This window comes from Mytilus edulis, chromosome 2 (genome assembly GCF_963676685.1).
Source record: "Mytilus edulis chromosome 2, xbMytEdul2.2, whole genome shotgun sequence".
In the NCBI taxonomy this organism is placed as follows: Eukaryota; Metazoa; Mollusca; class Bivalvia; order Mytilida; family Mytilidae; genus Mytilus; species Mytilus edulis.
The window spans coordinates 53,144,540-53,169,791 of record NC_092345.1 but is presented as its reverse complement, the minus strand read 5'-3'; the positions used below and the strand labels follow the sequence as shown (position 1 = coordinate 53,169,791).

Here is a 25,252-nt window from a genome sequence, read left to right as displayed (position 1 = left end):
TGGTTATAAAACGTCTAAGGTTTGGATCCATTAAAACGTTTAATCCCGCTGCAAATGTTTGCACCTGTCCTAAGTCAGGAATCTGATGTACAGTAGTTGTCGTTTGTTTATGTAATATATACGTGTTTCTCGTTTCTCGTTTTGTTTATATAGATTAGACCGTTGGTTTTCCCGTTTGAATGGTTTTACACTAGTAATTTTGGGGCCCTTTATAGCTTGTTGTTCGGTGTGAGCCAAGGCTCCGTGTTGAAGGCCGTACTTTAACCTATAATGGTTTACTTTTTAAATTGTTATTTGTATGGAGAGTTGTCTCATTGGCACTCACACCACATCTTCCTATATCTAACATATGGTCAGCAAAGGCCGTCATACATGCAAAGGGGAATAATCGCAACAGACGAACATTTTGTTTTGGTTTATTCTTTGCGATGTTTTGATGAACACAGAATGACAAAGAACATTTATTACAGGTGAGTCCATAGATATACTGAAACGCATTTTTAGACGTCAGGTAACAAAAAAAATCTATGGAAAACCAATCTGGACATGTTGTCTGTTCAATGCATGGTCGGGTTGTTGTCTCTTTAACACACTCCCCATTTCCATTCTCAATTTTATTAATCTACGTATTTCAAGTCTAACAATAAAAAAAAAAAAAAAACGGCAACCTTTATAAGGCGTATTATTTAAAACATAAGAAGTAAAAAATGAGATTTATATATTGTGTTTTACTTAAAAAAAAAAAATAAGTATAAACTGAATGACGAGATAAGGGTGACATAATGACTGTTCTTTCCTTCATAAAGGATCGGGACCCATTTAAAGGGGGTGATTCCCTACGGAAAATTTAAAGTGGTATTACAGCAGACAGGTCTGTAAATGCAGATATTGTAGAGGAAGTTGGGAAAGGAGTTATACAGTCTTTAGTTGGGAAAACATTATGGACTATACCATCCACAAAAACAACAGCTTATTTCACTGAGCAATAAAACAAGCGTCAAAATAGATGATGAACTTGTAGAGTGGGACAACAAATATTGTTTCAAAGATGCACGGCAGTTGCAAATACGCTTTTCCACGATATATCTGTCATTTTCCAATCTGATCTTTTCAGCGTTCCCTCTTCCCTTTTCGATAGTAACGGGATCCTAAGAGAATCGCATAAATCTGTACTTTCTGACTCATTTTGGAATTTGGTAAAAAGTGAAGCTACTGAAATAAACATAGAACATGTTATAGTTCGTTTCTTTATGTGTTAGATTTTAACGTTGCGTCGTTTGTTTTCTCTTATTTTTGAGTGTAAATTCACATTGCGATAAGACGTGTCACTGTACTTGTCTATCCCAAATTCATGTATTTGGTTTTGATGTTATATATGTTATTCTCTTGGGATTTTGTCTGTTGCTTGGTCACTATTCAGATGCAACCAAGGTTTTTGATGGTTATCCTGATACACCAACCTTGAAAGATGTAACACATATACGCCGTACAAAAGAAATATTGACTCCAAAGGTGGAATTTCATGCTGATATGCCATGTAGGTCGAAAAAGGAGGTTTTCTTATCCAATGCGTACAACAAACAGATATTGATTGAAATTACACGATTGTAATTATAAGGTAGTAAATGCGCCTAATGCTGTCGATGTAACCATCGTCAACACAGCTGTTCAACATGCGCTTAATAGTCAGGTAATAGTTATAGAAGACACCGATTTGCTAGTGATACTCTTGTTTTAGGTCACAATCCGAGCATCATAACATATACTTCAAATCTAAGCCTAATTAAACACTCTAAGAATGAGGGAATACTATCTGCAACATTTTGCCTGTAATTCATGCATTCACTGGCTGTGACACCATGTCCCATATTTTTGGACACGGTATTAAAGGGTGCTGTTCTGAGAGAAAAAATCATGTCTTCACATTACCTGCAAGAGAAAGCCATGACATTTTTGAACGACTCGAATCATGACGAAATAGCAAAAGCGGGTGAGGAAATATTTCTTCATCTGTATAGAGGATTAGAGTTAGAAAGTTTGGATCTTCTCAGATATAGGAAATTTCCCTCCCAATGTTCTAGTTGGGAATATTTACGTACAGGAACACACTCTGCCGCCTATAACCAATGCTGTCAAATTCCATTCTCTTAAGAACATTCTACCAACTTAAAATCTGATACAAGATGATATGAAATATTTTTTTATTTGAACAACATAATTTAATAAAAACCATTGAACAGTTTCTTGACTTTGATTAGCCGTGTTTAAATATTACAATGATATGCTGTTATAATAAAATTTGCTTCTGAATTTCATAACACCTAAAAAAAATACCAATTTGCAATGTTTTTTTACAAAATCACCAATTTTGTTTACCAAAATGGCTTGACTTGGTCTTATGCCTTTTGATTTGCTTATATGTAATGATATAACAAGTTATTACTATTTGAACGCATATCATTTGCAGATTATTTTCATAATTTACAACAAATCCAGTTTACAGCAATTCTTTTTTCAAAATCACCAAATTTTACCCCAAAAATGGATTGACCTTATAATTCGCTGATATGGCGATTTAAGAGGTTATTAATATTTGAAGTCATATCATTTGAAGATTTTATTCATAATTCCAATATATACAACATATCCAGTTTTTAACAAATCACCAATTTTTACCCCAAAAATGGCTTGGTTTGGTCAAATGCCTTTTAATTCGCTTAAATGGCATGATTTAAGAAGTTACATCTATTTGAAATCATATCATTTGAATATTTTATTCATAATTTCATTACATGCAACAAATCCAGTTTTCAGTGATTTTTCAATAAAATTTAAAAAAAAATGTGTCTTGAACGACTTCAATTTCTTAGGACTTTTGATATTTTATAAAGGACATTTACACCTCTCAAATTTGTTTCTGTTGCTATTTGTTTAAGTTTGGGCCAAATTTCACTTACATTGACTGGATTAATTAATAACAGGCTGATATTTTTAAAAATTTCCTACTTTTTGTAGATGAAAAACAGAAGACCTTTTAAAAATCAATCTTAAGACCTTTATATAAGTATAAAATTAATCTTACGATAAAAATATTTGGCTGAATTGTTAAGGAATATTTTAGACTTACGATAAATTTCACACTTTTTTGCTGAGCTCTACTTTTTCAGGTGTAAAAATGAACGCTGTTGTTGATATTGAGTTATTTATGTTAAAGGATGATAATTTAGAGCGGTATCAGGGAGAAATATTAAGACAACAGAACCATCAACAAACAGAACATTACACAGTTTTATCCTTGTCATCTTCCGACGAATTAAAATAGACTCGGAGGACATAAATATGAACCAACAAATGAAATAATCGAGACACTTTAACTGGCCATTTTCGTTGGATAATGAATTGACTGATGTGAATTTAGAAGATCAAGGTTGCGTCACAATATATCATCTTGTTCTGACTCTGACAGTCTCCCATTGTTGCATTCACCATTCATAAAAATTGAAACTTGTTGTGCCAAAGCTATTTAACTTAATTTACTTTCGTGATAGAAGTTATTACGTTGTTTAATGCAAATAGTTTGTGCAGTTTATTTTTGTATTTCATATAATTCCCGCAATATTTTTGTAATGATTTTACCGAGAGTTCGTAGCACATTTTATGTTGTCATTCGCGACTCAGATGTTATGCGGAGTAATTTTCATAGGAACCGCATAACAAATCTTTTTTGAAATTTTTCTGTTGCTTGGTCCGTTTCTGTGTGTGTTACATTGTAGTGTTGTTTCGTTGTTCTCCTCTTATATTTAATGCGTTTCCCTCAGTTTTAGTTTGTTACCCCGATTTTGTTTTTTTGTCCGTGGATTTATGAGTTTGAACAGCGGTATACTACTGTTGCCTTTATTTATATATGTTAAAGTTGTATGGAATTACCTTTTACACATTCATTTATAACAATTGTAGTCTTTTGCTACACAGCGTCCATGTTTACATTGTAACCGTTAACCGGAAGTAGCTATATAGGGAATATCTATTTTTGAGTATCAATGTGTATTCACATTGTAAACTTTGTCGACTATAGGCGAGTTTCAAATTTGGATTGCCAACGATCAGCTGCTTTTAGAAAAGAACTTCAAAATATATATAACTTCACAGATTAGTTATTTTATAAATAATTGAACAATACATTTCACATTTATTTCTGTTATAATAAACGGAATATATTTTACACCAGTTTTTATTCATTGCTTTGAAATTGGTAAACTTAATAAACGGTCGGCGCTACAAAACTAAATACTTCCCCATATGTCTTAACAATAACAAAGGTATTCCAATCCATAGCAGACCAAATACGATTTTACACTCTTTAGATATATTCCGCATTTGCTTTGTTGAGGTAAATAACGTAAATAGTTATCGATGGTACCAGGTTTATAATTTATTACGCCAGACGCGCGTTTCGTCTACATCAGACTCATCAGTGATGCTCAGATCAAAATAGTTGTAAAGCCAAACAAGTACAAAGTTGAAGAGCATTGTTGACCCAAAATTACAAAAAGTGCCAAATAAGGCTAAGGTTATCTATGCCTGGGATAAGAAAATTTTTAGTTTTTTTTTAATAATTCATACTTTTGCAAACAGTATATTTATAAAAATTACTAATTAATTTATACTCATGTCAACACCGAAACGCTGACTACTAGGCTAGCGATATCCTCGGGGACGAAACGTCCACCATTAGTGGTATCGACCCAGTGGTGTACATAGTTATCAAATGTGCCAGGCTTGTAATTAAAACCGCCATACGCGCGTTTCGTCGACATAAGACTCATCAGTGACGCTCATATCAAAATAGCCAAAAAAGTACAAAGTTGAAGAACATTGACGATCCAAAATTCCAAAAAGTTGTGCCAAATACGGCTAAGTTAATGCCTGGGATAAGAAAATTCTTAGTTTTTCGAAAAATTCCATTATTGATATTTATGTCAACACCGAAGTGCTGACTACTGGACTGGTGAAGGTATGCAAAGTAAAGCCAGTCAGCCGAACAAATTGCGTTTTGGTTATTGATATACACAAAATAGATATTTAATCGTTGTATTCAGACGACAATGGTATTTGGGAAACTTCTCCGCCAAGATGGTACTTCAAGGTTATAGTTGATGATGGCCATGTGTCGATAGCAAAAACCAGAAACAAATCTGATTATTCTCATATTCCTAAATGACAATACGGCCGACATCAGGCAACACACAAAATTATTTTTCCAGCGTATCATCTCAACAGTTAAATCAAATACAGATATGTAGTTGTTCAACCCATTCTAAAAAAGTTGTGCATCTGGTGACATGGAACTTGCATGCCACGGAAATAGCATTGGACGACGGCTATACTTAATAAATAATAATTAATAAACTGAAAAATCTTGTTGATGTTAAACCAAAAAGACTTTTCATATTATATTTCTATATGTGACGTTTACATTTTATGACGTCAAACACGCGAAGAAATGCATGTGGTTTTTTTAAAATTTGATAGATGCTTTTTGTGCTTTTTTGTTAAATATTTGTTTGTTTTAAAATTGTGAATAAACTCATGATAGATTCCAGGGTTAAAATTTGATATTTGCGCCAGACGCGCGTTTCGTCACAAAAGATTCACCAGTGACGCTCGAATCAAAATATGTTTAAAAGGCCAAATAGAGTACGAAGTTGAAGAGCATTGAGGACCAAAAATTCCTAAAAGTTTTGCCAAAATATAGCTAATGTAATCTATTCCTGAGGTAGAAAAGCCTTAATATTTCAAAAATTAATTGTAATTTAAGATTTGAAGAGCATTAAGAACCAAGAAACTCCCAAAAGTTTTGCCACAGTGATGACTGCTGTACCAATATTTTGAATATTTATTTATTGTGTTTGCTTTGTTCACGCATCGTTGTAAATATAATGGAATTTGATGCGACTGTCATACAAGTTAGAGGTTTGGCGCTATAAAACCAGATTCAATCTACCATTTTCGACATTTGAAAATGCCTGTACCAAGTCAGGAATATGACAGTTGTTGTCCATTCGTTTGATGTTTTTTATTATTTGATTTTGCCATTTGATTAGGGACTTTCCGTTTTGAATTTTCCTCGGAGTTCAGTATTTTTGTGATTTTAATTTTTGTATGTTTTCAGGATCTGTTTAGCCTCCTGGAGAACCTGTAATTACCACCAGTGAAGTCTGTATTATCCAGCCTTTAGTTCTGTTTGCTTGTGTTTTTTTTTTTTTTTTTTTTTTTTTTTTTTTTATCTTTTTTTTTAAACTTTTTTGTCTTTTCATTTGCTTTTAATGCATAAAAATGAAGAAAGTGTAAGAAAACAGAAATCACTGTAGGAACATAATAAAAAAAAGATGAAAAACATATAACAATTCTAAAAAATATTTTTTTGTATTGATTTCTCCAAGTTATGTATCGGCAAAAACAAATTAGAATCATTAACACTGCAATTTTTGTTTGTGATGTTTGTATTGTACATGTTGTATGTTCCGATTATGATTTTTGCATGGTATGTCCTGATAATGATGTGTGCAATGTATTGATTTTTGCGTGTATGTTCTGATTAGCATGTTTGCATTGTATGTTCTGTATTCTTTCTGTTTATCAAGTTCAATTAAAAAGTAAAGAAACATCAAACGCATTCGACGGAAATATAAGAATCACAGTTCACAGATAAAATTATGTTGTAGAATGCTCATTTCTATTTTTAAAAAAATGCTTTTTTCCAATCAATGCAAATACAAAGATACGCTTTAGTTACAGAAGCACTAAAAAAATCATTATCCGTAGTTTTATTTAAATTATGTTTGTAATTTATGGTGTTTTTGTTTTGGGGAGGAAAGGGTGGTTGCTTGATGCTCTAATATTTTTGCCGTTTAAGATACTTTTTGTTCTAGATAATAAATACATCTGATTATGTTTCTTCTAGAAATCATAGCTATCAAATGACCAGTATTGATGTTTTGTCCCTAATGTCTATTTAAAACAGTTTTATAAATAGCAAAGGCATGTTTGTTTGATATAAGAATTGATTTCATTTACTCGCCTTAATTTTTTTTAATGTTATTTTTTCGAAGAAGTTTGTCGACATAGCTGAATTGAAAGGCATTTTATATCTTAGACCGTATAACAACTGGTTTATAAATTTCAAAAGCTAAACAACTGTTTTTTCAACAATGGGATAAATAACAATTTAAAGTTCATAAATTGTGTGTAATGCATGGAAATGTTGTTAAAAATCAAAGTTGAAGAGCATTGAGGAACAAAAATTCATAAAAGTTTTACCAAATGCTGCCAAGGTAATCTATTCCTGAGGTAAAAAAGCCTAAGTATTTAAAAACAAACCAAAGTATTGTTACTATGTGTATGAACTTCATTGTTTGAGTATTTGTCCCATATGTTTTTGTCGCCATCGTATAAATCTTGGTTATTCAATACCGATATGTCGAATGGACTGATTTTTTTTAAGTGAAAAAAAAAAACCAACCAACATGTTAACAATGAGCTCATGCGTTGAATGATAAACAATATTTCGAAATGTACATTATTTATTGTAATGTCATATCTTTAAGCATACATTGGTTTCGTATACTTCAATAACTAACACCCCGAGTTTCCTGGGAAAAAAGAAACAAGTACATTCATAATATATATTATATAATATAGAACATGGTGCTTTATCAATTTTATTATATTGTTAACAATAAATTTGATGCACGATAATATCTTTATGAGTTTTCGTACCGGAAAGTTAAGCTTATCTTGGCTACACAGAAAAATAAGCAAGCATCTGATAAGTTTAATTGTCCCCCTGGTATCTTTCGTCCTACTTTTATAACATGCATGCCATCGGATAAATTAAGTTCATGTATCAAAATCATACAAAATACCAAAAGTATAAGGGAAAGGAACAATGAACATACAAAAGGTGATAAATTGATCCTAGAGGTATGATTCTGTTAAAAATCTTACTAAAAAATCAGAAAACGTCTTTAAATCTACTAATAAATATTTTTCAGACATTTTAAAAGGTTTCCAATGCTTTTTCTTTGTTGTTAAATTGAGCCCCAAGAAAGTACCATGCACATTGCTAACAATTGTTAGGCGTTAACAATCGAATCTATTGTGTGTTGTCTGTATGAATTATTGTTATGTCTACTGTGTTGCTTAGTTTCGATACGTGTACGTGAAACCTTGATTTTCGACAATCTTAGTACATGTTAAATTAACGTAAACTGGACCAATAGAGGTGATAGAGGTTATTATTGTTTATTGGCAAATAACATTAAAGGATTAAGAAAAGGAAACAAAATGGATTTATTGTGCTTTTAAAAGATATGAATATAAAATTTGAAAAGTACCAAATAATTATCAAAGGTACCAGGATACCAACATGACAATATACTTTTAAAAATATCATTTCATTGACACTACGGAAATTAGCAAAGAGCAAAGATAATTCTTACGTCGAACATATGCAAGTACTATTCCACAATTTTTATGGATTGACGAAAACCTGCACGTTCGTGTATATTTCATTTTAGACAAAATCTGCACACAACCCTATAGAGAGTTTGCAGTTCGTTACCAGAACGTAAATTCTTGGTTCATCTCAACCCACGAAATGTACTAAAATTGGTTTACAACGAATAATAATAAATTCATAGTATTGGTTTTGCGATATTTTTTTATCAACTTTAACATGTATCTTATCAACCATGTTACAACTTCTCAACCATTTTGATGTATGTAACAGAATAATCACATTAACGACTAGATAATACAAGCTATATATACGTACTAGGAAGACAACAGAACTCTGCGTAATGACAGTCGGCATGTTGTCTGTAATCTTTATAGAATCCAAATGCAATCGGACAAAATGTACGTCCACATTGACCTCCATGGTCTCCACAACGGCATGCAGAACCTACAACGGTTACAATGTTCAGTGAAATACGATGACAATGAAGAAATTGAAATTCATTTACAGATATAGAAACATTAGAATTTGAAGAGTCATCTCTTTTGTGTATTAATATGTTTTTCATCAATTTACAAAATACGTAATATTGTTTGTATGAATTGTCAAATCAGTGTCGCTAAATGTCTAGATGTAGGTTTACACAGTTGTGTCTGCTGGATCCGAACTATTGCCACATACACTTATAATGTCTGTTTGTGTTGCTCATTCAGTTTTGTCAAAACAACAGACATATAAACAACTAACTGTGCCATGTCTTCTCTGTCTTCGGCTTTGTATTACAAATTCAAGAAGTATCTTCAATTAAAGAGTACTAGAACACACCCGCAAAATCGCGGGAATTTAGAGCTTGGTTGAAAGTATGTATACTGTTGTAGGGAAAATTTTGGCAAAAAGAGTTCATGTATGGAGAATTTCAGATAAGGTATCAAAATTCATAGGCACTTGGAAACAGTTTCAGCCCTCTCCCTTGTTTCCACAAGTCTGTTATTTATTTCTTTCTGTTAAATTCCATTATTTTCGCGTTTCTGTATACTATGAACATACGTATCCTATAAATAAAGTGCATTTGCTATTAACTATCAATTTCAAGTTTCTTCTCATAGGCGATCACTGCTATATTATAGAGAGAGTCTCTGTCAATCCGATAATTATTGTGCTGTCCCCGAGTACTCTTATCTATACTATTAAACGAGAAGACCTCATTTTGTGTGTCGCTTCTCTTCTTTCTACAATACATTAATCAACACCTCATTTTGTGTGTCGCTTTTCATATAGCTTTTAATATTTTTTAATTGTTTTAAATTATCACAGGTTTTTAGTCTATCTATATCAATGTTAGATTCAGAAAGAATATCTTTTGCAAAAGTGAACCATGAATAGGAGCCACTAGAATCCAAAGTTTTAGTTAATTGAAAAGATTCATGTAATAAGGGATTCAAATTTGAGGTGAAAAGCCTTGCTAAATACATAATAGTTTGGGATATAGTATACAGACCCTCTCTTTTTTATAAACTCTGTGACCACCGTGGATATAGTAAACTTGAAAATGATAGCAGATAGAATTCTGAAAATACACTTTATTCGTAGGATATGTATGTTCAAAGTATACAGAAAAACGTAAACCGGAAGTATAATCTGACTTAAAATTTCGTTCAATGACGGGACAATATCCGGATGCCTTTTTTCTCGTTTTTCTCCCAAAATAACTCAATCTGAATAATCATATGAATGGATGACAAATGCGACTATGCACTGTAACTATAGGACACAGAGGCGTGTTGATTAATGTATTGTGGAAAGAAGAGAAGCGACACACAAAATGAGGTCTTCTCGTTTAATAGTATAAATATAAGATAAACTGAGGATTCTTAATCTTGTTCTTTTTTTTTAATTTATATTTTACATGTTCTAATTACATATTTGATATAACATGTATATCACTATGATATGAATATAATATCTTTTTTAAATGACCATGCAACTTTTTTTATCTTTTATAAATGAACATGCATTTTTTTTAATAATTGTAACTTACATGTTCCACATAATACCATTAATAGACCAACAACAAATAGTATATGTCCTTGCTTCATGATCAGTTGATTCAGTCCTATAAATATAAAATATTTCTTTATTTTCACTGTTTTTGTTTCAACTCTATATGTCTTTTTTTTCATATTGGTATATGGTAAGTTTTAAATTCCAAAGTTGAATAAATTACGTCGGGCTTAATGTTTAAATCAAGGTGGCATGTACTTATATCGTGGTTTTTTATTCCTGATTAGTCGTATCAATCGTCAAAGGCAAAGCCAGCTGTCAAAACGATTGTCAAAAAGGTAAACGAATACTGTTGGGAATGTTTTAGTCAAGTTTTTTCCCTTCTGATTTTGCTCATTTCCACCCATTTCAGTCTGTTTTTGCAGGATTTGTGGATAATATGGCATCTCAGCCAGGGATGGGGTCGATTACTTTAAAATGTAATCGATTAAATTACAATTACTTTGCTAATAAAATGTAATCGATTACATTACAATTACACCCTTTTTCATATGTAATCCATTACATTAGATTACTTTTCTTTAAAGTAATCATGATTACTTTAGATTACTTATGATTACATTGTATATTGCAATATCAAAGTTTTTTTCATAAATTTTTATCCTCACAAAAAAGCTAATTTTGGTGATTTTTTTAAAAGCCTTAAATTATTCATCTTAATTAAAAGAATTTATAGACAAGTACAGTGTAACATGTATTATTTGATAAAATAGCTATTACAGACAAATGCATGTCCTTTCTCCATGTAAAAGATATAACTTTATCTTTTTTCTACAAATTTTAACCAACTGCCTAATTAACAAAAAACCTGAACAAATAAGGAAAAATTAATTAAGTATAGTTTTATTGTCTGTTGGGACATAATTGACACATCCATTAATGTTTTTACAGGTGTTAATCACCATTTCCATTTTTTTTAACAAACAATAGGTGAGCTTGGGTATTAAAATTTTATTGTCTTAATAACAATATCAATAAAGTTAAAAGTGGTTGATTGTCATTATTTTGTTTGAAATTTTTTAATACTTGATCTAATTAATAATTATTGTCAGGTGAAAACACCAAAACAGCTTTGTAACTTAGGAAAGTATATACATTTCTCTTTAAATTAAGAAGCAGTTTATTTTAATAAAATACATTTTGTCCTAATGAAACTTATGACGTCACCTGTTGTTTACTATGCATATTGTTTGATATTATGCCATATGTATACACTGTACATGTACCTATTTGTACTGATGAGCCGTAAGGCTCAAAGTTAATAAAGAATAAAAATTAGAAAGCACATATTATACACGAATTTAAGGAAAACAAAATTTATTCAATTTGTCAATAAATGAAATCTGGTTTTAACTTCCATTTTGAATTAAGTGAGCTCATATATTTATGTCGACCATTGAAGTAAAATTGGAACTAAATGTTTTCTGCATTTGAATTTCAATGTAGTTATGTAAAAATATTGGTTAAATTTATATGAAATTGGAGTTAATATCAGAAGTTTTCAATCAAGGAAAAAAATGCTTTCAAGGCATATTCTTGTATCATAGGAGCTTAATCTCACAACAAAATATTGGAGAGGCAATTTCCTTTAGTAAACTGTTAACAAAATAAAACACTTGGTTATCCAAATTTGTTATATAGATGATACAATTTATCACATTAAACAAGGTCCCATCATTGTGAATACCAGTTTCATTCAAGCTTTACATTTTCTTATTTTCATATTGTCTATCAAAAACTATTTTCATATATATACAAGATTTGTAATCAGCAAGTAATCATATGAATGTAATCTTAAAGTAATCTAAAAGTAATCATGATTACACCTGTTTTTTGCAATGTAATCGATTACATTATGATTACTTGTAATCAGAAATGGCATGATTACTGATTACATATGATTACACTGCAAAATGTAATCGATTACAGCTGATTACGATTACCCCATGCCTGATCTCAGCTAACGAGAAACATTGATGATGTAAATTTGCCTGCCATGACATCCAACGACTTGGAAAACAAACTGGCGTTGTAGCCGTTATAATGTGTTGCAAATGCATTTGCCTAATTTGATTGAAATGACGTAACGTTAAACAACAGGTTGACCGGGAACATAAGTGGTCACTTACGAGTTATGACTAACTACTCTGCAGTTTCAGGGATTGAAAAGTAATTTTATAGCTCGAAATTGTTCTAAAAAATACGTGCACTTAATTCTGTCTGTAAATGTCTACGGACTTTAATTTTTATTTCTCAGTCGTGAAAAATAAAAAAAACAAACTTTTTACTGATTAAAACTTGGCAATGGATTCAAGGACATGTTTAACAAAGACAAAATGAACAACAGAATTATGTTTGCGATTCTAATTTCGCGTCAGGAAGCTAGTGTGACGTAAAAATTCCCCATATGTTTGATTGTCTTAGGAAATTCAGGTATTGATTTACGAGAAGCATGATAAGCAATGAAATGAATACAAGTCATGATTGGATGAGAAAAAAAAGAGCTGCATTTCTTAAGTCCGTCAGTATACAACCAACAGAGAAAAACATGATTGATTCTTTATACGCCCGTCAAATTTGACGGGACGTATTATGGTATACAAATATCCTGCGTCCGTCTGTCCGTCCGTCTGTCTGTCCGGCGTAAACATGTCGCACCGTAACTTGAGAACGACTTATCCAAATTTCATGAAACTCAATACAGTTGTTTCTTATGATGGTCAAATGATCTGTATACTTTTTGGTATAATTGAAACTTTTTGAGTTACTGCACTTTGTAACTAAAACAGGGGTGTGGTTTTTTTCCCCATGTCGCACCGTATCTCAAAAACGATTTTTGATTATTGCTTAAAACTTTACACACTTCTTAGTTATATTAATTTTAAGATCTGTATACTTTTTGGTGATGATTCAAAATTTCATTTTTGAGTTGTTGAGTATTTTGTAAAAAAGGGGGAGGTTTTTTTTACATGTCACGCCGTATCTCAAAAATGATTTATGGTTATTGCTTAAACTTTACACACTTCTTTGTTATATCAATCTTAAGATCTGTATACTTTTTGGTGATGATTCAAAAGTTTATTTTTGAGTTATTGAGTATTTTGTAAAAAAGGGGGAGGTTTATTTTACATGTCGTGTGGTATCTCAAAAACAATTTATGATTATTGCTTAAAACTTTACACACTTCTTTGTTATATTAATCTAAAGATCTGCATACTTTTTGGTTTTGAATCAAAATTTTATTTTAGTGATATTTAGTTTTTTGTAACAAAAAAAAATTAGAAGGTTTCACATGTCCCGCTGTATCTCAAAAACAATATATGGTTTATTGGTTATTGCTTAAAACTTTCTCAGAAATTATTTATGCCTATTGTATTAAACTTTCACACCAGACGTCGGGCGTATCATGCGCTCATGGCGCAGCTGTTTATTTTGTTTTCTAGATTCACAGTTTTGAAGCTACTCAAAATTTGATTTGCAAATTTCACAGGAATTGTTGAACAGACCATTTTTTCGATACAGTTTTTTGTTTGTTTCAAATATAACATACATTACATTAGCTGATATTATTGGCAATATGAAATTAACTGTACCAACAGGCTGTATACACAATGAAATCGGTATGCCATGTTTGATATATAACGACTAGATAAAAGGCGCTGTAAGAGCACTCTTATAAATTAAGGCACAAACCAAGTATTTTAGTATGCAAACAGTGCTAACGTAATAAATGTTAAACGTTTATATAAAAGAATTTCAATTTATCAATAAAAATAATTTTTAAAATAACTCAGGTTTACTCATTGTAAGGCCAGTCTGAGATTCGATTGTTATTACGAAGGTGGTTCTACAGCAAAATGTCGTGAACCTATAGGTTTCACTTCTGTAAAAAAAGACAATTTCCAATAGGAACTCCCATTACGACTAAAACTATCCCTCTTGATGTATGTACAGTACTTGTAAATTCTTCCGGTATCCGAAAAAGAAAACTCGAAAGCTGCGAGGGTACAGTGGAATTCATGTACACTCCTTATCGTGATAAATGTAGATGTGTCACTAATGTATATTTACGACAATATTTTACAAGGAGAATTAAACCCCACCCAACACAAAGGCAGTGCAAGGACATAGGGAAGTCTGATATTATGGTGGACGAAGCCGAAGTTCTCGGAGAAAATCACCGGGCCACTCGGCGGAAACAGACAAACGATAGAGATAACAGACGATTGATCTCAAGGTCAAAATAGGGGACTACGTTGACCAATCGAGGCTCCATAGTACCCATTCTAGTTAAAAAATCCCGGTCTGGCCAGAGAAGTGTGAGGGAGGGTGAATATCACCCTTTAGATGTACTGAAATTTCCAGCGCACTCAGTCAGAACCTAACCCGAGACCTATAATCACGATAGTCATCAGTCTTAACCAGAGCCAAACGAACACACTCTTTAAGTATTGAATTACCTTGTTGACAAGAATCAATGGTACTTATATTGACAACGATATGTGAACAGAAAAAACAAGAGGGGCGAAAGATACCAGAGGAACAGTCAAGCTCATAAATCGAAAATAAACTGACAATGCCATGGCTAAAAATGAAAAAGACAAACAATAGTACACATGACACAACATAGAAAACTAAAGAATAAGCAACGAGAACCCCACCAAAAACTGAGGGTGATCTCAGGTATTCCGGGAGGGTAAGCAGATCTTGCTCCACATGTGGCACCCGTCGTGTTGCTCATGTTATAACAAATCCGATCAATATCCTAATTCGGTAGGTCACATTCATGAAAGTGGAAGGGACTGTAGTAGTTACGACGTAAGAAACATAAACGATACCATCTGTGATAAGCGTTGATTCTCGAAAAATGTATATTAAAAAAAAAGAAACTCAAAGGAGTAGGTCCAGTAAGACCCCTTTTTGGCCCCAAAATATAGCTGTTTTACAAAATTGTTAAAATGTAAACTTTTAGTTATTTATTGAACAGTAAAATGCTTCTGCTACATAAATATGGGCTGTTTTTGACTATACAATGCACATATATTGGGTACTAGCAGCATTAAGTCATGCTAAATTACTGAAATCTTCACAATTCTAGCATTTTAGTTAAATTTTAGACGGTTTTCGTGTAAAACGAAATTGGCCGCATTCGTGTTCATCCTTAATATTGAAATGTAAGTTGTATTTTATGATAATACATAACATATATAAAGGTTGAGGATGAACACGGATGCGGCCACTTTCATTTTTGACAAAAAACATCTGAAAAGAGACATCTTTCGGCATATTTGGTAGATTTTTCATATTTTAGCTTGAATCGGTGCGTTTTTTATGACTAAATCAGTTAAAATCTTTCACATAAACTAATTGATTCAAATAAAATAGACACTTAAGTGTTTAAAAAGTGGTCAAAATCTTTCGTCAGATGAACCTGAAATTTGAGGCCAAAATCGGCCCTACTCCTTTGAATCAATTTATCAAACTTATTACACAAAGATTTCGTTGCTAACATTAGATTAAACATGTTAAACGTTTTATTACAATACAATATAAAAAAGAAGATGTGGTATGATTAACTTTAGATTTGATTCTTACCTTTTCTTTTGTATATCTTGTAGATAATTTGCAAACAATCGGGAATAAGATGTTACTGCCGATGCGACAATCACATTTATATAATATAGAATTTTTATACTTTTTTAGAAATCAATCCAATCCAAGTGTTATTGCGGTCAGATAACCCATTTTTTATACATGCCTCGAAGACAAATATAAACCACTTTCCCTAAGGAGGACATACGTTCTGCTTAAAGTAATGGATTGGCTGCTCTTTGTTTTCAAAAAAGTTTAATGTATTAGGACATCACAATAAAAACCTTTCCTTTGAATCTATTATTAACGAAAATAATATTTTCATGTTTTGTTAAAATAATTTCCAACGAGTCTTATAATTCCAAATGAATCGGAAAAATTTTCTTTTTTTTTTTAAGTCAATAGGAAAACTACTTTGGCGTAGCGCATTCAGAAACTACTATGTACTATCAGCACAAGGGTATCTAATCCATTCAATAAAAACGAAAGGTTGTGGATGATTTTTTCCTCTTTGCATGACACATATGTCGTTGGTCCAGCTAATAAAGCCTTAAATAGTATTGTCTTCGCGTGTGAACACCGTTATTTGCAATGTCCTACAAAAGAGCTTGGAATAAACAGCACTACTAAAAATCCTATACATTCTTTAACACCATTTACTAAGGATGAAATTCTACAATTCACAAATCTGTCCTTTCTTTTTTGTAATAACATGCAAAGAAACGAAGAAAAACTAGCGTCACTGAACTTTGAACTAGCTGTAAGTAACTGCAAGTACTCTAAGATCTGTATTTAGTGTCATTTTGTTGTTGAGATGTACAAGTACCCGGCCACGTCACTTTTATATTTGTAGTATTTGTGTCCATCTGATGAGTTAAAACTTTTCCAACTGATTTTTATAGTTTGTTCTGTTAACGTTGTTGTACGGTTACAACACTGTCACATGTTAGGGGGATGATTGGAATCAGGCTAAATTGTTTAACCCCGCCACATTCTGTATGTATGTGCCTATCCCAAGTCAGGAGTCTGTAATGCAGTGGTTGTCGTTTGTTTATGTGCAACATATTTGTTTTCGTTCATTTTGTGTACATAACCGAGGCCGTTAGTTTTCTCGTTTGAATCGTTTTACATTGCCATTTCGGGGCCTTTAATAGTTGACTATGCGGTATGGGCTTTTGCTCATTGTTGAAGGCCCTATGGTGACCTATAATTGTTAATTTCGGTGTCATTTGGTCTCTTGTGGAGAGTTTTCTCATTGGCAATCATACCACATCTTTTTTCTAATATTGATACAAAAATTTTTAAAAAAATTCAGTTTTAAGAAAGATACATAGCTGGATCATGAAGATGTTTGCATGACTAAACATCTAAAAGAGGGGCACAAAATACCAGGGGACATTCAAACTCATAGAAAATAAGCTGACAACGCTATGGCTAAAAAAGAAAAAGACAAACAGACAAATAAGATATAACATAGAAGACTAAAGACTAAGCAACACGAACCCCACAAAAAAAATGGGATGATCGCCGGAAGGACAGCTCAACAGTGCTGACTACTAGTCTATTTTATCTACAGTAACATATGGGTTTCAAAAATCTTGTAATGAGATATATTCTACAAATGGTGTTCATCAGATGTACATGTGGATTCTCAAACATTTTAAAGATGGACTGCTAAATCTTAAATCACAATCTCTGTAATTTTGCAGCAACATTAAGACCCTTGATTTGTTCTACGCTTTACACTACTATTCCCAATGCTCTATTGAAAGATCAACTCCACCATCTCATTAAACAGAGCTTTTTCTATATCTATTCGTAGATAAACATTTCTTGTTTAGGGTTATAATAATTCTCATTTTGAGAAGAACCACACTGATTCTATCAGAAAATACACTGAAGATAATATTATCAAATTGCTGGACTATTTAATTAAGAAATAATGCATGGGGGCTAGAATATATTACCCTGAGCGATAGAGAGGGTAAAATATCGGCATAAAGGGATATATTCAAGCCCCCATGAATTATTTCGATTCAAATGGGACAAAAACAGCAATTCATTTGTATCGAAGCGCTCTAGGTGAAGGCAAATATTTGCCGTTCACATAAATAAACACACAATTGAATTGAGGCAATAGAACGGATCAAACTGAATTTGTGACATGCTTAAACTGTTTACAATAACGAATTTAGATAGTTTTGGATGCATTCAAAATATGGTTTTACTTATATGTCTTGTATGTATAAAAAAAAGTGGCTTGTAACACATTTAAGCATCGTTTGTTTATGTTTCCTCGTGATGATTTTCGGTTTCACAAGCGAGTATTTTCCCGAAAAATGCTTATATTCTTACGTCATCGTTCTATGGCGTCTGGTAGCTCATTGATAAAAAAAAGCGGGAATACTATTGGAACAGCCTAAACAATATATTCATATTTTACCACGGGTGTGTACTCAAAGCGTTTGAAGAACGTAATGTTAGAATCGACAAAATATTCGTTGAGTTTGGAGGATTAATGTGTCAACAGACATTTGGTATTCAAATCGGTTTAATAGTACAGCTCTTCTGACCGACTTGTTTTTGTTGTCGTATGAAGCAGAAGTAATTCATAACCTTCTTAATCTTTAAAGGGTTAAAGTCAAAAAGAAAAGGCACCTTGCAAAATTCTTCAATCTTTACTTTCAGATAATTTATATCGATGATGTCCTATCAATGAATAACCCAAAGTTCAGCCATCTCATTTATCCAAGTGCACTTGACATTAAGGATACTACATATAATACACTGTAATAGGAAGACTGCTTCATAACTTGATCTCTTTCTCAGTATTGATACACATGGACGACTTCACACTAAATCTATGATAAACGGGATGATTTCAACGTCCTAATAATCAATTTCCCATTTCTCAACAGTAACATACCCTCTGATCCTCCGTATGGTGTTTACATATCTCAATTGATACGTTATTCTCGTGCATGTTTACACTATACGGACTTTATATACAGGAGTGTACTCGTTACACAGAAACTGACCCAACAGAGTAATGATGAGGAGTGAACAAAAATGACACTACGTACATTTTATGGATACCATTACGAATTGGTTGATCCACACAATGTGTCTGTGTCTGAGCTTGCACGTGACATTTTTACCACGTCATATATCTCTAAGAGCCGAACGTGATATTTTACCGAATATGACTGTTTTGACGAATGTGATTTTGTTTTTCTATACGACTTGTCTCGTTATTTGTGCATCCAACGTTCATGTGTTTATTTATGAAGTCTGTTGTGGTTTCGGTGGGATACTGTGTTATGTCTTATCGTCTGTGGTTTGAATTCTGTGTGTTCGGTACATTTTGAATTTGTCCTATTTTCCAGTATAGTCGTATTAATTTCCATCTATTGTTTTAGTCCAAATAATTATGACGTTGTCACAGGTTTTATTTCAAATAGCCTTTAAATACCGTCAATAACGTCATAACCTTAATAATTGTTTGGACAAATTTTGTGAAAATATTTGTATGAATCACATGGTAATATATTCGTTGCTCAAATACTGTCAGTGTTTGTGGAGTCTATGTTTTCGTGAATGGAAGATGTTCATTGTTATTCTACGTTTTACATGTTGTAAAGACTACTACTATATTATTCATTTGTGGGCGTTCTTGCGTTTGTTTGTGCTGCATTTCTGTCACTTAATCATGTTATTTGTGCGGTGTTTTGACATTGCAATAAAAGCGGGATGTTTGGATAGCCATAAAACTAGGTTGACCCCACCATTTTTCTTAAGTACCAAGTCAAGAATTTTGCAGTTGTAATCAAATAGTTCGTTTCTATGTATGTTGCAATAGTGTTTTTTTTTTCTTTTTGCACTTTTGTGTTTTTCGATAGCGGAATATTTTAAGCCTTATACTTATATTATATACATTCAATTTAATTTACCCTCAGACCATTACTTCTATTCTCTTTAGGTGGCTCCTGGGTACAAAAATTTCAGCAAAAAATTAAACCTTTATTTTTTCATAAAAAATTGTATATATTACACTATTAGTTATTACTTTATGATATGGTACAAAAATCAACCTTAAAAATCGATTCGGTTTGGCCCCAGATGGCTTTTAAAATGTATATATTATCGAAAAATCTTCCAAATTATCTCCCTTTGGAGCAAAAATGCCAATATTTGGCATTAAATTTAAAATATCTTTTTTTGACTCATGGGTGACCTATATTTTTTATTATTGTTTTCAAATAAGCTGTACATAAACTAAATAATTGTAAAATTTAAGCGATTTCTGTAATTAGGTTATTTTTTTATTTCGATATTACCGCTATTTATCCTATTAATTCACCAGAAAAAAAAAGACATTAACAAAAATGTATGCTTCTTCCTGAGGCAGATTGTGAGCTTAAATGAACGATGATCCCATTTTTTTATTTCATTTTTCTTTAAAGTATATGATAAAGTTCATTTATAAAAAAAATATAAGCGAAATCCTATATTAGAAAAATACTGCATGTATCAATCATGTTAAACATTGTAGTCGTAAAAGGTAATGGAGTTGTCTAGGTTTTGATATATATAGTCTATAGTTTTCTATGTTTTTTTCGTTTGTACTATTATTTATATGTTTGTCTTTTTATTTTTAGCCATGGTGGTGTCGGTTTATTTTCAATACAGGAGTTTGAATGTCCCTCTGGTATCTTTCGTCCCTCTTCTATAACATAATCTCAACACAGGCACTTGTTTCTGTCAATGTGGGGTTTACTATCCATACCAGTACAAAAAAAACACAAGGTAGCTAACGGAAATTTTCAATTTGTTCGCTTCAACCAATATTTTTTTAATTTCCCTTGATTTTTTCACAAATAAAAGTACACCAGTCTGTCGGTAATTGATTTATCTTTACAATGAAACAACTTTCACGTTGAATTTGTAAGGACTTAACTTCCGGTTAACTTAGGAAGTTAATATAACTGTGTAATCCCATTGGTCACATTTTTCTGGTTACTGGTAACTAGTATAAATAAACAGGTAACCAGATGAATTAAACCAATGGGATTGCACAGTTATATTAACTTCCTACGTTTACCGGAAGTTAAGTCCTTACAAATTCAATGGTCTGGAAAAAGGTCAATAATTCTCATCTGAAGTGTGTTATTCTGTTTGAGGGGTATTCTCAAGGTACGTGAAAGTTGTTTCATTGTAAAGATAAATCAATTACCGACAGACTGGTGTACTTTTATTAGTGAAAAAATCAAGGGAAATTAAAAAAAATATTGGTTGAAGCGAACACATTGAAAATTTCCGTTAGCTACCTTGTGTTTTTTTTTTGTACTGGTATGGATAGTAAACCCCACATTGACAGAAACAAGTGCGAATTAAATTTGTTTCTAACCTAAACGATGTCTATTTTGTTTATCTTTTATGTTTAATTCATTCATTGTGTTGATTTGGTTTTAGAGAAAATGTCCAAACCAGTTACTCTAAATATGTTTAAAAGGAGCCATGGGGTAAAGCAATCACTCAATCAAGACCCCTTTTCATGTGCAAATTTCGTTAATGGACATGAGCTAATTAATTTTGATAGTTTTCGGGTGTCTTATGAAAATTCGTAAAGGTTTCCGTTGAACCCTAGATCTCGCCTAAGCTTATGATTGCTTCCGCAAAAAATAATCCATTTATCAGTCTATTCCAGGATTTAAGAATATTAAACATTTTCTTTAGATATTTTTTCATGATCTTCTTCTGCCAAAGTTTCATGGCAATCTATGAAGGTTTAAAAAATTATCATTTAAAGTATTAAACAGATCGTTTGTTAGTTGCGAAAAGATAAGTCCGTAAACTGAAAAATTAAAACAAAAACACTTTTAAAATTTTGGTTCAGACATTAATCATAAAAAAGCTTCTATTAAGTTTCATAAAATTCGATGAAGGTTAGACAATGTAATTGATGTGTAGCAAAAAACCCTAGACTGTATCTACTTGTTAACTGCAAAAAGAAATTCCTTTCATCAGTAAATACGGTAAAATTAAATATATATCCAACTGTCTGAAAATTTCATAAATAGTTGACAGTCATTGATATCTAAAAAAACTTTTCACAACATGCTGAACCAAGATGTTGACGCTGCCGACGGAATTTAGGATTGCTATGTCTCGCTTTCTACACTAAAAAGTTGCAGACTCGACAAAAATGCAAATCTCAACAGGTAATGAATAGCTTTAAACAAAGGGAAAGTAAATAGAATTCACAGTAGATTCAGACTTTGACAGAAAATGAACAAATGAATAATACGATACCTTTTGATTGAAAAGTAAATTTCGTCACTTTTATTTGCAATTATACAAGCCACTGAAGAAAGATATGCAAGGCTTATAATTTGACTTTAACCAGTTCTTCTTATTGTATTAAGATAAAAATATTCTTTTTACCAAAATTCAAGTGTACGCCCGGGCGTTTTGACGTAAACGTAGCTACGCGCCTGTTAAAGAACATTTTTTTTTCTAAATTATTCAGAATTGTTTTTCAATGTACTGATGAAAATACTAATCGATTTGTCAAAAACTCGCTTTATGCATTTCAGAAATAACAAAACTCTAAAAACATCTTAAATAATTGACTTAAGTTTAAAAAAAATAGTTTCTTAAATAATTGACTTAAATTTAAAAAAAAAAATAGTTATGAGATTATCTTTACACATTTTCACGAAGGTTAAAACTTATGTCTGTTATATTGAGATTAGGCAAAACTGGGTTTGTGCTCACACCTTTTTTGCTTTGATAGACTTTAAAGTTTTTTCTTTCCAAAAGATTCCAGTGTAGAGAGAAATATTTATATGACGTTCATATTTTAAGCAACGCGTTGATAAATATTTATCGGTAACTTGTACATTTTTCCTTTGGTGTTTACTCGCTATCAATGTCCATATCATGAAAAGTCACTGGTTACAACAATTCTGTTAATTTCACACTTGACACGCAGTAGATTTCATGTTAAACTAAAAGTCAAATGAAACGAGAAACTGGCGAAAGATAATGTTTATACTGCACTCGTACTATTTGAGCAGTCAAAATGCGTTGACCGTATATTTTTATGTCATATACAGTCACTGACCTAATATCACTTTTCCTCATGAATATTTAAATAGAAAGTGTCGAAATTATAATTAATTATTCATATGACCTATTCAACCTGTTCTTGTTTCAAATATAAACAACGACTCAAACTTATTTCTTTTGCAATTTTTCATTATTTTTTTTCAAAATATCAACAATAGGCATAAAACATAATGCTTTATATTGAAATTATAGATCATTATGTTTTATGCCTATTGTTGATATTTTAGTTCATTCTCAAACAAGTTCGTTCACCATAGATTGTAGGTTTCAATAGGTAATGTACATTGTATTGTGTTGTATATTTCTCCGCCTGCATAATATGAAGCCTTTTTATAAAAGGGAGAGTTTTCCAATATTTAAATTAAATAATAATAGTTTAACAAAGTACTAGGATTATAATTTAGTATGTCAGACGTGCGTTTCGTCTACATAATACTCATCAGTGACGCTCATATCAAACTATTTATAAAGCCAAACAAATACGAAGTTGAAGAGCATTGAGGATCCAAAATTCCAAAAAGTTGTGCCAAATACGGCTCAGTAATCTATGCCTGGAATAATAAAATCCTTAGGATAAAATTTGAAAAAAAGGCAGGACAGGAGTTTTGAGTTAAAAAAAAAGGCAGGATGAGCAACTTGGCAAAAAAAAAGGCAGGATGACAATTTATGTAAAAAAGTCAGGCTAAACTAAGAAAAAAAAAGGCAGGACCGAAAAGAGTGAAAAAAGGCAGGACAGAGATTACAACTAACAAAAAATGACGAATGTGATTTTGTTTTTCTGTACGACTTGTCTCGTTATTTGTGCATCCAACGTTCATGTGTTTATTTATGAAGTCTGTTGTGGTTTCGGTGGGATACTGTGTTATGTCTTATCGTCTGTGGTTTGAATTCTGTGTGTTCGGTACATTTTGAATTTGTCCTATTTTCCAGTATAGTCGTATTAATTTCCATCTATTGTTTTAGTCCAAATAATTATGACGTTGTCACAGGTTTTATTTCAAATAGCCTTTAAATACCGTCAATAACGTCATAACCTTAATAATTGTTTGGACAAATTTTGTGAAAATATTTGTATGAATCACATGGTAATATATTCGTTGCTCAAATACTGTCAGTGTTTGTGGAGTCTATGTTTTCGTGAATGGAAGATGTTCATTGTTATTCTACGTTTTACATGTTGTAAAGACTACTACTATATTATTCATTTGTGGGCGTTCTTGCGTTTGTTTGTGCTGCATTTCTGTCACTTAATCATGTTATTTGTGCGGTGTTTTGACATTGCAATAGAAGCGGGATGTTTGGATAGCCATAAAACTAGGTTGACCCCACCATTTTTCTTAAGTACCAAGTCAAGAATTTTGCAGTTGTAATCAAATAGTTCGTTTCTATGTATGTTGCAATAGTGTTTTTTTTTCTTTTTGCACTTTTGTGTTTTTCGATAGCGGAATATTTTAAGCCTTATGCGATATTTGTGGCACGATATAATTAGCTAGTACTTATATTATATACATTCAATTTAATTTACCCTCAGACCATTACTTCTATTCTCTTTAGGTGGCTCCTGGGTACAAAAAAAATCAGCAAAAAATTAAACCTTTATTTTTTCATAAAAAATTGTATATATTACACTATTAGTTATTACTTTATGATATGGTACAAAAATCAACCTTAAAAATCGATTCGGTTTGGCCCCAGATGACTTTTAAAATGTATATATTATCGAAAAATCTTCCAAATTATCTCCCTTTGGAGCAAAAATGCCAATATTTGGCATTAAATTTAAAATATCTTTTTTTGACTCATGGGTGACCTATATTTTTTATTATTGCTTTTAAATAAGCTGTACACAAACTAAATAATTGTAAAATTTAAGCGATTTCTGTAATTAGATTATTTTTTTATTTCGATATTACCGCTATTTATCCTATTAGTTCACCAGAAAAAAAAAGA

The 25,252-nt window shown here is 31.8% G+C and overlaps 1 long non-coding RNA gene across 1 annotated transcript; it reads right to left on the bottom strand.

Moving 5' to 3' along the window:
• Positions 1–7,565: 7,565 nt before the first annotated feature.
• Positions 7,566–16,245, bottom strand: LOC139510243 (uncharacterized). Its single transcript, XR_011661856.1, has 4 exons — positions 16,175–16,245; positions 10,557–10,631; positions 8,837–8,965; positions 7,566–7,652 (listed from the first exon to the last, which is right to left on the bottom strand). It is a non-coding gene; the product is annotated as an uncharacterized lncRNA (long non-coding RNA).
• Positions 16,246–25,252: the final 9,007 nt, after the last annotated feature.